The 12,825-nt window shown below is 33.2% G+C and overlaps 1 long non-coding RNA gene across 1 annotated transcript in view; it reads right to left on the reverse strand.

The window, feature by feature from the left end:
* Positions 1 to 2,329: 2,329 nt before the first annotated feature.
* The window catches only part of LOC120226305, a 51,911-nt gene continuing 41,415 nt past the window's right edge, over positions 2,330 to 12,825 (reverse strand). The window contains exon 3 of the long non-coding RNA XR_005526993.1: positions 2,330 to 3,312. This is a non-coding gene — a long non-coding RNA (uncharacterized LOC120226305). The remainder of the gene's footprint in view (positions 3,313 to 12,825) is intronic.

The raw sequence follows: 12,825 nt of genomic DNA on the forward strand, positions 1-12,825 counted from the left end.
CAGTGTGGAGCCTGGTGCAGGGCTAGAACTCACGTCACAAGCCATGAGATCATGACCTGAGTTAAAACCAAGAGTTGGGTGCTTAACCAACTGAGCTGCCCTGGCACCCTATGCTGGACTTTCTGAATGCTGCTATGGAAAAATGAATAAAAAACAAATAGCAATTTGGAAATCGGTCAAAAAGTTAATAAAAACTGCCAGAAAGAATATTTTACTTAAATACTATTTATTTATTTATTCATTTAAATTAAAAAAAATTTTTTTTTAATTTTTAGAGAGAGAGCACATGAGCAGAGGAGAGGGGCCGAAGGAGAGAGAGAGAGAATCTTAAGCAGGCTCCAAGCTCAAATGGACCCTGGGATCATGACCTGAGCCACAATCAGGAGTCTGAGGCTCAATCATCTGAACCACCCAAATACCCCCTAAATACTGTTTTTAAAATGTTTAAGTTTAGACTACTCACACAACTTCATTTCATTTTTGTTGTTGTTCTTTAAATGAGACATTGTGGGGTACCAGGTGACTCAGTCAGTTAAGCATCCAACTTTGGGTTTTGGCTCAGGTCACTATCTCATGGTTTGTGAGTTTGAGCCTTGTATCTGGCTCTGTGCTGATGGTATGGAGTCTGCTTGGGATTCTCCCTCCCTCTCTTCCTGCCCCTTCTCAGCTCACTCTCTCTCTCTCTCTCAAAATAAATAAATATTTTTTAAATAATTTAAATGAGACATTGTATTTTAACTAATTTGTTTTCTTTTATTCCAGTTTTATTTTAGAATGATTATTGGTTGAATGGAAAAATTAATTCATACATGAATGCATTTGGAGTGCAGCATAGTAATTTGGAAACCTAAAAATGATCAAGTTCCATAGAAACCTGGTATTTTTTATTTTGTCATTTTCTTTTTTAATTTTTTAAAATATTTATTTACTTTTGAGAGAGAGAGAGAGAGAGACAGAGCATGAGCAGGGGAGGGGCAGGGGCACACACACACACACACACACATACACACACAGAATCTGAAACAGCCTTCAGTCTCTGAGCTATCAGCACAGAGCCCAGTGCGAGACTTGAACTCACCAACTGTGAGATCATGACTTGAGCTGAAGTTAGACACTCAATTGACTAGAGCCACCCAGGTGCCCCTTCATTTTGTCATTTTCAAGAAAACATTCTAGAATATCTGAGCTTTAATATTTATAACAAAGAAAACTTGGATGAGGATCTATCTATATCTTTATCGATCCTCTATTTTGAGTTATGTTTGGTATTATGATCATAAAGTAGTCTAAGATTAGTATACAACTTTCATGCATGTATAATTAAACCCTCCCCAACTTCCTCCTTGAAAGAATAAGAAGTAAGTAATCACTGTAAGTAAGAAGTAAGAAGAAGTAATCACTGAGTAATTCTGTGAATTTGAGTCTATATGTTATCTTTGTCTAATTATTTGTACTGATTATCTCAAAACAATGTATCTCATTCATCTCAAAAAAATTTTTCAAGCGTCAACAAAGGGAAATAAAAGGGATTTCCCCAAACCTAATAAGCCTCCAGTACAGTGTATTGATGGCAAATAGTTTGTGGAATCAATAAAACTGGCTGCACAGTAAACAAGTTATATAACCATTCTGGTCATTTGGACATCTGGAAACCTATCTAACTTAGAAATTGTTGAGAAGTGTGCTGTGGTACTATGTTCAGATTTCCTCTGGTGTTGCTAAGATGCACAGTGCTTCCACTGGGTTTCAAACACTTTTTGTGTCATCTGCCCAATCTCAGAGACATTTCCTCTGAGCCTAAACTCCTTTATTTAAGTAAGTATTTCTCATTTATCTTTATTACTAATTACGGACTACAGGCTTTGGTTGTATTTCTTCATATATGAGATTTTCAAAAAAAAATTTTTTCAGTATTCATTGTAGAAAACTATGAAGACATCTCGGTGACAAAGACTTTTTGAACAATTCGTGTTCTACAGAAAATTATTTTTTCATTTGTCTTTTTTAATATGTATTTATTATTTTGAGAGAGAGATCATGAGCAGTAGAGTGGTGATTTTTTAAATGTTTATTTATTTATTTTGAGAGAGAGAGAGAGACCATGAGTGGCAGATAGGCAGAGAGTGAGGAAGAGGGAGAACCCCCAAGCAGGCTCCCTGCTATCAGTACAGAGCCTCCTGCGGAGCTCAAACCCAAGAACTGTGAGATCATGTCCAGAGCTGAAATCAAGGATTGGACACAACTGACTGAGCCACCCAGCCACCCCTTCTTTTCATTTGTTGAATATCATGGAATAATCACATTATCTAAAGGTAGCAATATTAAATCATTACAGTTTCAGATTATTAGATTTTATAATATTTACATATTAAAGATCCCTCTTCAAAAATCTTACTGCAAAAATACAAATAAAAACATATGTATCAGTACAAGTTATGTAAATAAAAATTTTAAATATTCAACCTAAGTATAAATACTTCAAATGTCTCCTAATATATTTGTTTATAATTCTTTTCCTGCCATCAATGCATTAATTTCCAAATTTCTATCGAATTGGCTAAAATAATGTTTTCCCTGTACAACAGATTTTCAGCCTAATAGGGAATATCATACAGCTCTAAACATTGTATGTTTTATTCAGTTTTTGGGTTTTTTTAAACCACATCCTTTCCTGCTAATGCATGAATCTACTTGCCTTTGCAGTACCTCCCAGGAGCTTCAGTCTATTTTTCTTGGTTTGTTTTTTAAAATAACTTTTGTAATTAACATCCATTGTTCAAGACAAAATAGATAACAGTTTCCATTCAGTCAGAAACCAATAGAATAAAACTGAAGGAACGTTGGCATATTGGTAGTGCACTGAACTTGAAGTTGAATTCAACTCAGAATCACACTGTACTCATTCTCGTGACTCCTAAGTCTCCTTTGTGTCTGGTAAAATCAAAAAAGTCAAAGCATGAAATAGTGTGTTGTCTTTTACTGTCATCACACATAAACTGATCCTGAGAATTTTTCAAGTTCTGTAAGTTACAATTGGTTACAAAGATTAATATTATCACTTCATATTAACTATGATATAAATGAAACATGTTTTCTCATCCCAACCTACCACACCCACCTTTGTACAAGACTAATGTCTATATAATTGATTATTCTTCTTGCCAATACTTTCTATTGCTTCCATTTCCAATCAATATCATAAAATTGTTTCGGAGCGTTTAGTGTTGCTTTTCTTGTTGAAATTCAACATTTCTTCTTTCAGTTTAATGCTGAGACTTTTCCTGTAGAATTGGTGATTTGGGGAAAATGTGTCTGAGGGGAATAAAAAGAAAATCAGGGAAGAGTTTTGATGAAACAACATTTTGAAGGAGTAATAAGGAAACCATAAAGTCAAAGCTTATTTTCCCTGGAATTACCTCTCATCTTTTCATTAATGCGGATGTGTTTTGGCTTTAAACAACCCAATCCTACTGAGAACCAGAGAAGAAAACTGTAAGTTCAAAAAATCAAACCAATGGAGGTTCAGGAATTAAACTAACTCTTAGGGATGAACAGAATCTTTGAAAACCCTGGTTCTTTTCCTATTGAATATCTGTTTCTCTCGTCATGTGCCTTTCATTCTTTCAGAATTACACCTCCTAGCATTTGCAGATAAAGCTCTCAGAAGCCTTCTGATTAATACTTGTTGATCTTGTCATTGAATGAAATGCAGTACCACAATCTTTAATCCCACACTTAGTATTATTAAAGAGGTTCAGATTTGGTTAGGTGTCTGTCCATCCTGGAACTAAGCAATTGTGACCTGAGTGCAGTGTGGATCACAAGTGGATCTGTAGACCAATGAGGTAGCCAGGAAAGCAGTGGAAAAAGAAAAAAAAATACACTGAAGCTGCTATGAACATGAAATTGTTGAAGTTAGGCCATGTCTATTAATCAGAATGGAAGGAAGAGTACTCAGCATTAAGTTGTTTAAGGTGTAGCATGACAAACTTTGTTCATCAGATTTTTCAAAACTGCACTGATTGCTGCTTGCTTTCTTGTTTGCAATAGAACTTCATTCATAGTCATTTTATGCCTTTACAGAAATGTTCATATAGCCTTATGTGATCTTACATACCTGTCTCCCCACAGTGTGAGCTACTTAAGTTTATACCATGTTTTATTTACCAATGATTACAGTAGTTCAGGCATATTCTAGCTTCATGCTTCACATTTTTAATGAATAAATGAACTATCCTATACAGTTTGATATAAGTACAATTTATGCATCCTTATTTGTTCCTTTCCCCATCTCTATCCTACCATATTATCATATTAAGTGCTTTAAGTCAATTTTTTCATAACAAATATCTAGATGTACTATTATATTTATCTGCATTATTTTCTTCAGTGCACTGCCCACTCTCCTAAATTATCTAATTTTTATACACATTCTTGTTTAATATCTGTTTCTCCTATTAAAAGGATGAAGGTTTTATGATATTGGGGCCTTGTCTTACTTAACTGTATTCTTAATACCTAAAACACTATCAGATCTGTGGCAGGTGTTTTCAATATGATAAATAATACATAAGAAATCCAGTATAAATCCTAGCCTTCAGAGATTATTGTTTTATCTTGGATAAAAAGCCTGGTAATTAAGCACATGAAATTTATAGTGAGCACTGAAATGTCCATAAAATTATTTCTTAGTAGTATAACCTAGAAAACTTTGATATAGTTGACATTGAATGAGCCTGGGAAAATGGATTGGATTTGTTGTGTAGGTGGAACTAAGGGTGAAAGAGAATGCCAAACAGAAGTATCAACATGAATATGTGGCAGAAGTGAGGCTGGAAGGCACAATATTTAAAAGATTTAATAAGGAAGTAGGATATTAGCAGGTGGACCCAGAGAATGAGATTGGAAATGGTTTGAGACAAAGCCTTGGAGAATTTTGAACTGCAGCCAAGGAGACTGCGTTTCTTTTTGAAATGCTGAGGAAGCATTGGTAATTTTTGATCAGATAACAATGAAGTCATTAGAGACTTACCACAAGACAACTGTTAGAAACAAGATGAAAGGTAATAAAAGTGTGAACTATGAGGGAAGGAAAGTATGAAACTAAGGAAGTTTGAGAGGAAAGATACATCATATTTTGTAGGAAGTCCAAGGATATCTGAAGCTACCCAGAAGCAGGAACTGAAAATTTGGGACTGGAAAACACTTAAGTCAAGGCTAGAAGCACAGATTCAGCAATCATGTCAAATGGAGGTAAAAGTGAATTCAGATCTGGTGAGATGGTTCAGATTAGACTAATGGAGAAAGATGACAAGAAGACTTAAAATAGGTCCATGGAGAATTTCTATTTATTAGTATTCTTCATAGAGTAATAGATAGTAAGGTAAGTTAAATGTTTTTGTAATAAATAAGATTTTATAATCAGAAAATGATTATTATAAAATAACACAAATGTCACATAGTGGTAGATGTCATATTTGACTTTATATTCTTTCTTCCAAAACAACTTGCCTTTATGAAAAATTGACAAATTTTTTTATTGACATAAATTCTTTATTTAGCAATGACAACCAGATAACTCACTTGTGGGTGCTATGTACTAAGTCGGTCAATTCTCTCCTCCCCAATTCCCCACCTTCCATGATTAAAATAACTTGCTGAAGCTGACTGCCAGGCTTCCATATATTCTAATATGGATATTAGAATATAATATGATACACACTTAGAGTTTCTCTTAATTTTCTATGGAAAATCAATTCATTTGTTCATTTAGCAAGTAAGTAATGATTATCTATAATGTGCTTTTTCTCATTGATTGTAGTTTATTTGCTTACCAAACTAGACACTTACCACCTAGAGGAAATACACACAATTTATTCTAAAACACTTGGATTTCTTCAAGGTTAATAAAGTCATTCTTAAAACTAGCCAACTGTAGTTTGGGGAAATTTTAAAATTGTTTTGAGGGTACAAATGCTGAGAAATTTATCATAAGATTGTGACACTAATGTGAGAAAATTGCAAGGAAGCTTTAGAGGAAGAAATTTCTATTTCCTTACTTACTCAAAATATTTATCCCAAGAATGTGTGGAAATGAATGAATACTTACAGAAATAGAAATTGGAATGTTTATGGCAGGGAATAAAGAGAACACTCAACCTCATTTGCATGCTATCATGTTTATATTTAAAAACATTTTATGTCTGTCCTTTCCTGCTTTTCTCCCTGTGTCTTTTGACAGTCACATGCTTTAAATTTTCAGTTTTAAAGTTTTCATTAAAAATGTTATTTTATTGTTATGAGTTGCTTTCAGAATAATGCAGTAAATTATTATATATAGTATCTTCATTAGTGTTAAAGAGTTGCAAAAACTTGGTAAAAATTAACTAACAATGTATATATCTATATATGTGTGTGTGTACACATATATATATACACACACACACACAAATATATATATATACTATATATCTTCGTGTGTGTGTGTGTAGTTATGATAAAATCTGGAGTGAAAATAGCACTTTCTTCACTCTTCCCTAGCCCCTACTCCCACACCCTGGGCTAACCATTTTCAAATATTTAGTTCTTATTCCTGGTATTTATTTTCATATTTACCAAGAGTGTGCCGAATTAGTAACTTGATTAACATTTTACATTAGTTATAAGTTCCTGTTAAGGAAGGTGAATTTTTATAATACCACCTCTCCCTCCCCTACAACTCCCTGCATATTACTATGTATAGTTATATGAGTATTTTTTATTTAAATCAACAACTTTTTTATGTTGACTATATAATTACATTATTTCTGCAACAATATTAAGGCACAGTTAGGATTTTTTTAATATAAATCCTACCGATTTTTCTGGCATTAGTGATTACCTTGTGTTTTCACTTATTTGGCTTTCTTTGTATCTTAATTTAATTGCTTCCATATACTCCATCAGATATGCTAGATATCTACCAATGTAATTTTTAAAGTGTCTGAACATATTAGATAATCAGAGGTTTTTCTTCCTCTCAGGAGCTCCCTTCTTCCTGAAGGAAGCTTTCTGGCTGTTCTCATAGCTGATGGCACAGTTATCATTCTGATATTTTCTTTACCTAATTCTAGATCATCCTTTGTCTCTTTTTGGCATTTCCTGTTCCCTAGACTTTACATTTTACAGTAGCTTCGTATCAAAGGGAGGATGGAAAATAAATATGTATCATGAATGTTTGTATTGCCCCAAATGTCTTCTTTTCATACTCTTAAACTCGACTGATACTTTTTTGAGTACTTAAAATTATTTTTCTTCAGAAATTTTAGTCCAGTTGTGAATGAGAACTCTGATGTCATTTGCATTTGTTTACTGATTTGCAATATGACTTCTCTCTGGTTTTCCCTATATTTGTTATGTTCTAGGCTTCATAATTAGGTGCCTTAGATAGTATATGTCTTATGTATCATTTCATGCATTGTGTTGGGCTTTGGGTACACATTAGGATAGACTTTTCTATGTGGAGACTTCTTCAGTTGGCAATGTAACTTTTTTAATTTATTTTTTATTATGTTATTTATTCTGAAAGACACGTGTGAGTGGGGGAGGGGCAGAGAGAGAGGGAGACCGAATCCAAAGCAAGCTCCAGGCTCTGAGCTGTCAGCACAGAGCCTGAGGTGGTGCTCAAACTCATGAGTGTGAGACCATGACCTGAACCCAAGTCCGATGCACAACCGACTGAACCACCCAGCACCCCTCAGCTGACAATTTTAAAATACTAGCTTTTATAACAATTTATGTGTTTATTTATTATTTGTTCTTATTTGTTAAACTGTCCAATGAGAACTCCTGAGTTGATTCTTTAAATTATTTTAACTTGTCTTTTTTCCATTTTATTTTTTGTTTTATTCTTTTAAATTGTTTATACATTATCTTCTGATCCTATTGGTTTTTTGTTTTGTTTTGTTTTGTTTTTTTTAGTGTTTATATATTTTTGAGAGGGAGGAGACAGAGTGTGAGTGGGGAAGGGGCACAGAGAGAGGGAGACACAGAATCCAAAGCAGGCTCCAGGCTCCGAGCTGTCATCACAGAGCCCGACACAGGGCTCAAACTCACTAACTGAGAGATCATGTCCTGAATTGCAAGATTATAGCCTGAACTGAAGTTGGATGCTCAACTCACTGAGCCACCCAGGCGCCCCATTCTGATCCTAGTGTTGAATAATTTTGTATGCTAATAAAGTTTAAATTTCCAAAATCTCATTATTTTTTAGTGATTGTTTATTTTTATGTATTTCTATCATTACTTTATAAATGCAATATTTGCCTCACTTTTCCCTGGATATGCATTGTACATATATCCCTTATGCATGAAGTTTGTTTTACCTGGATTAGAACCCCTCCCCTCTTTTCCATGATTACGTTTTCTGTTGGAGACTTTTTTTTTAATGGTTTGCATTTATTGGTGGTCCATTCATCATTAACAGTGAGATATGAATGATGGATTGACAGCTCTTCATGTTTGAGTAGAGAAAATTGACATGTGAACTGTAATAAGAGAAGATTGTAATCTAGTTTTTTATTATGGACTCTAAATGTCAGTGTTTTGAAGATATTGCTGTGAAACTCTTAATTTCCTTCAGCAAATAGTCCTCCAGTGCCTAAAAGACATATGCCTGGCTGCAGGCATTTTTGAGACAAGACAAGACAAAGGCTAAAGTTGGTCTTGCTTTAAAGAGTGCAGGCTTCTATCTTTTCCTCTGCTTTTCATTCTGTGGTATCTTTTCCTCCCTCTTCTGAGCTATATTTGTTATTTGTTATTTGGAGTCCCTCCAAATCCTCCCTGATGATGTAGTAGAATGCTGAGGGCAGTCACTTTACTGAGAAGAAAAAGAAATAGGATTTGGGTCTTCCCACAAGTCTGTATATAAGACTTATTCTCACCTCAGTACCTTTACAAGTTCTGGTCCCACAATATAGGAAACTCCTTTAAATATTCACATGGTTGGCTTCCTCCCATACTTCATTTCCATGTTCAGATGTTACCCTTTCTATGAGAACTTCCTTTAACCACTACATTGAAAATTCACTTTGCTCTCTATCTCTCTACCTTCCCTATACATATTTTCCAGCTTATTTTCCTTAAAAAAGTAATTATAACTTCTTGATAATTTGTTTATTCTATCCTTTCTTTTAGAATCTAATTTCGATGAGCATAAAGATTAACTGCTATAGGTGAACCACATTAAGGACAAGGTGAACACAGTCTGAAACACAGAAGTTAGTCCACAAAGAATTATTAAACAAAACTATTTTATTTATATTTTAATAATCTTTATAGTTTTCTGCATAGACTATTGTGTTGTCTGTGGTTAAAGACAGTTTTGTTTCTTCTCCAAATGGCATGCCTTTAATTTGTTTATTTAATTGCCTTATTGTACTGCCTAGAAGTTCCTCCACAATGGTGAATAAGAGTGGTGGTTAGAGTGGTTACACTTAATCCTGAAATTAGGGAAAAAGTATTCCATATATAACATTAAAATATGTTAGCTGTAGATTTTTTTCAGAAGCTTTTTATCACTCCAAGGAAACTCATGGCCATTCTTAGTTTGGTTAGGATTTTGGTCATGAATAGATGAATATTGACGAAACTCACGATTTTTTTAATATAGTGACATGATGACTTTTTTCCTTATCTGTTGATATTTTGATTGACTTTTTGGTGTTATTGATCCAGCCTTTATTCTTGAAATGAACACCAATTACCAGTGCTGTATTATGTTTGTATATGTAGCTAGATTATATATATTTGCTTATATTTTCTTGAGATTTTTGTCAATTATAGATAGTTGTGTATACATCTTTTGTTAAATGCCTTTTTCTCATTTTAGCATCAAGAAAATTTTGACCTTGTAAAATGAGTTAGAAATTATTTCCTTCTCAAACATTTTCTGGAAGAATATATGTTTAACTGGTCTTACTTCTTTTGTTAAATGTGTGATTTAACTTACCAGTGAAGTCACTTCGCTTGTATTTTTTGTTCGCTTATTTTGGAAGGTGGGGATGTTATTAACTACAAACCAATATCACTGATAGATGTAAGATTATTCTGACTATCTACTTTTTATTGGGTAGGTTTGGTTTGAGTTTTTTAAAGAAATTTTCCCATTTCATTTATTTTTGCCAAATTTATGCTTATAAATTTTTAATATATATATCATTTTAATGTCTGTCATTGTAATGTCCTCCCTCCATTTCCCATGTCCATAATACATATCTTCCTTTTATATGATCAATTTCACTGTTATCCATTTTATTAATTTTTTATTTTGATTATAATGCCATTGATTTTTTTTAATGATTTTATTTTCTATTTACTTTAGTTTTAATTTGTTCTTTATTCTAGTTTGTTTAGATGGAAGTTTAATTCATTGATTTGAGAGTCTTTTTAAATATATGCATTAATACTATAAAAACTGCATTACACATATTTTTGTTTTATTTATTTATTTATTTATTTATTTACATTCAAGTTAGTTAACTTGTAGTTAATTACAAGTTAGTGTTGTAGTGTTGGTTTCAGGAGTAGAATCCAGTGATTCGTCCCTTACATACAATACCCATTGCTCATCCCAACAAGTGCCCTCCTTAATGCCCATCACCCATTTAGTCCATCCTCCATCCACCTCCCCTCCAGTAATTCTCAGTTTGTTCTCTGTATTTAAGTCTCTTATGGCTTGCCACACTCTCTATTTTTATCTTATTTTGCTTTCCCTTCCCCTCTGTTAATCTGTTTTGTTTCTTAAATTCCACATATGAGTGAAATCATATGATATTTCCCTTTCTATGACTGATTATGCTTAGCATACTACACTTTAGTTCCATCCATGTAGTTACAAATGGCAACATTGCATTCCTTTTGATTGCTGAGTAATATTCCATTGTAGGTATATATCACATCTTCTTTATTCATTCATCAGTCAATGGACTTGTGGGCTCTTCTCCTACTTTGGCTATTGTTGATAGTGCTGCTATTAAACATTGGAGTGCATGTGCCCCTTTGAATCAGCATTTTTGTATCTTTTAGATAAATGCCTAGTAGTGAAATTGATGAGCCATAGGGTAGATCTATTTTTTTAATTTTTTGAGTAACTTTCATATTGTTCTCTATAGTGCACCAGTTTTCATTCACACCAACAATTCACAGGTGTACCCCTTTCTCTGCATCGTTGCTAACATCTGTTATTTCCTGTATATTTCCCATTTAGCTTTCTGGATTAGTTTTTGTTTGTTTGTTTGTTTGTTTAATATTCTTTGGGTGAATACCCAGTAGGGATTACTGAATCATATGGTTATTCTATTTTTATTTTTTTTGAGGGGCCTCCATTCTGCTTTCCATTGTAGCCGCACCAGTTTGCATTCCTACCAGCATTGTAGGAGGGTTCCTTTTTCACCATATCCTCTCCAACACTTGTTTCTTGTATTATTGATTTTAGCCTTCACTCTTGATAGGTGTGAAGTAATATCTATTTTTAGTTTTGACTTTCATATCCCAGATGATAAGTTAATGTTGAGCATCTTTTCATGTGTCTGTCAGCTATCTATATGTCTTCTGTGTCTTCTGCATATAGTTTAACTTGGATTGTATGTGGGATTTTTGTGTTGCATTGTAGAAGTTCTTTATATATATTGGATACTAACCCTTTATTGGATCTGGCATTTGCAGATATCTTCTCCCATTTAGTAGCTTGGAATTGAGTTTTGTTGATTGTTTCCTTTGCTGTGCAAAAGTTTTTATTTTGATGTCTTCCCAATAATTTATTTTTACTTTTGTTTCCCTTGTTTCAGGAGACATATCTACAAAAATGTTGCTATGGCTAATGTCAGAGAGATTAATGCCTGCTCTCTCTTTAATATTTTTATGGTTTCAAGTATCTCATTTAAGTCCTTAATTCACATTGAGTTTATTTGTGTGTGTGGTGTAAGAAACAGGTCTAGTTTCATTCTTTTGCATGTAACTTTCCAGTTTTTCCAGCACCATTTGTTGAAAAAACTGTGTTTTCCCATTGCATATTCTTGCCTCCTTTGTTGAACATTATTGACCATATAATCTGCTTTTCCCCTAGATTTTCTATTCTGTTCCATTGATCTATGTGTCCATTTTTGTGTCAGTACCATACTGTTTTGATTATTACAGCTTTGTAGTATATCTTGAAATCTGGAATTGTGATAATTCCAATTTTGTTATTCTTTTTCATGATTGTTTTGTCTAATTTGGGTCTTTTGTGATTCCATACAAATTTTAGGATTGTTCTACTTCTGTGAATAATGCTGTTGGTATTTGATAAAGATTAGATTGAATCCATAGATTGCTTTGGGTAGTATGGCTATTTAAACAATATTTGTTTCTAATCCATTAAGTATGGAATATCTTTCCGTTTGTTTGTGATGTCTTCAATCTCTTTTATCAGTGTTTTATAGTTTAGAGAGTACAGGTTTTATTCTGACTTGGTTAAGTTTATTCCTATGTATATTATTATTTTTGGTTCAATTGTAAATGTTATTATTTTATTAATTTCTCTTTCTTCTCCTTTAGTTTAGTGTATAGAATGCAACTGATTTCTGTATATTGGTTTTTATCCTACAATATTACTGAATTTATCAGTTCTAGAAGATTTTTGGTAGAGTCTTTAGGGTTTTCTATATATAGTATCATGTCATCAGCAAATAGTGAAAGTTTTACTTCTTCCTTACCAATTTGGATGCCTTTTATTTCTTCTGTTGTCCAATTGCTGTGGCTGAAACTTTTAGTACTATCAAGTGAAAGTGATCAGAATGGGCATCCTTG

This window comes from Hyaena hyaena, unplaced genomic scaffold (genome assembly GCF_003009895.1).
Source record: "Hyaena hyaena isolate Hyena2069 unplaced genomic scaffold, ASM300989v1 scaffold_1646, whole genome shotgun sequence".
In the NCBI taxonomy this organism is placed as follows: Eukaryota; Metazoa; Chordata; class Mammalia; order Carnivora; family Hyaenidae; genus Hyaena; species Hyaena hyaena.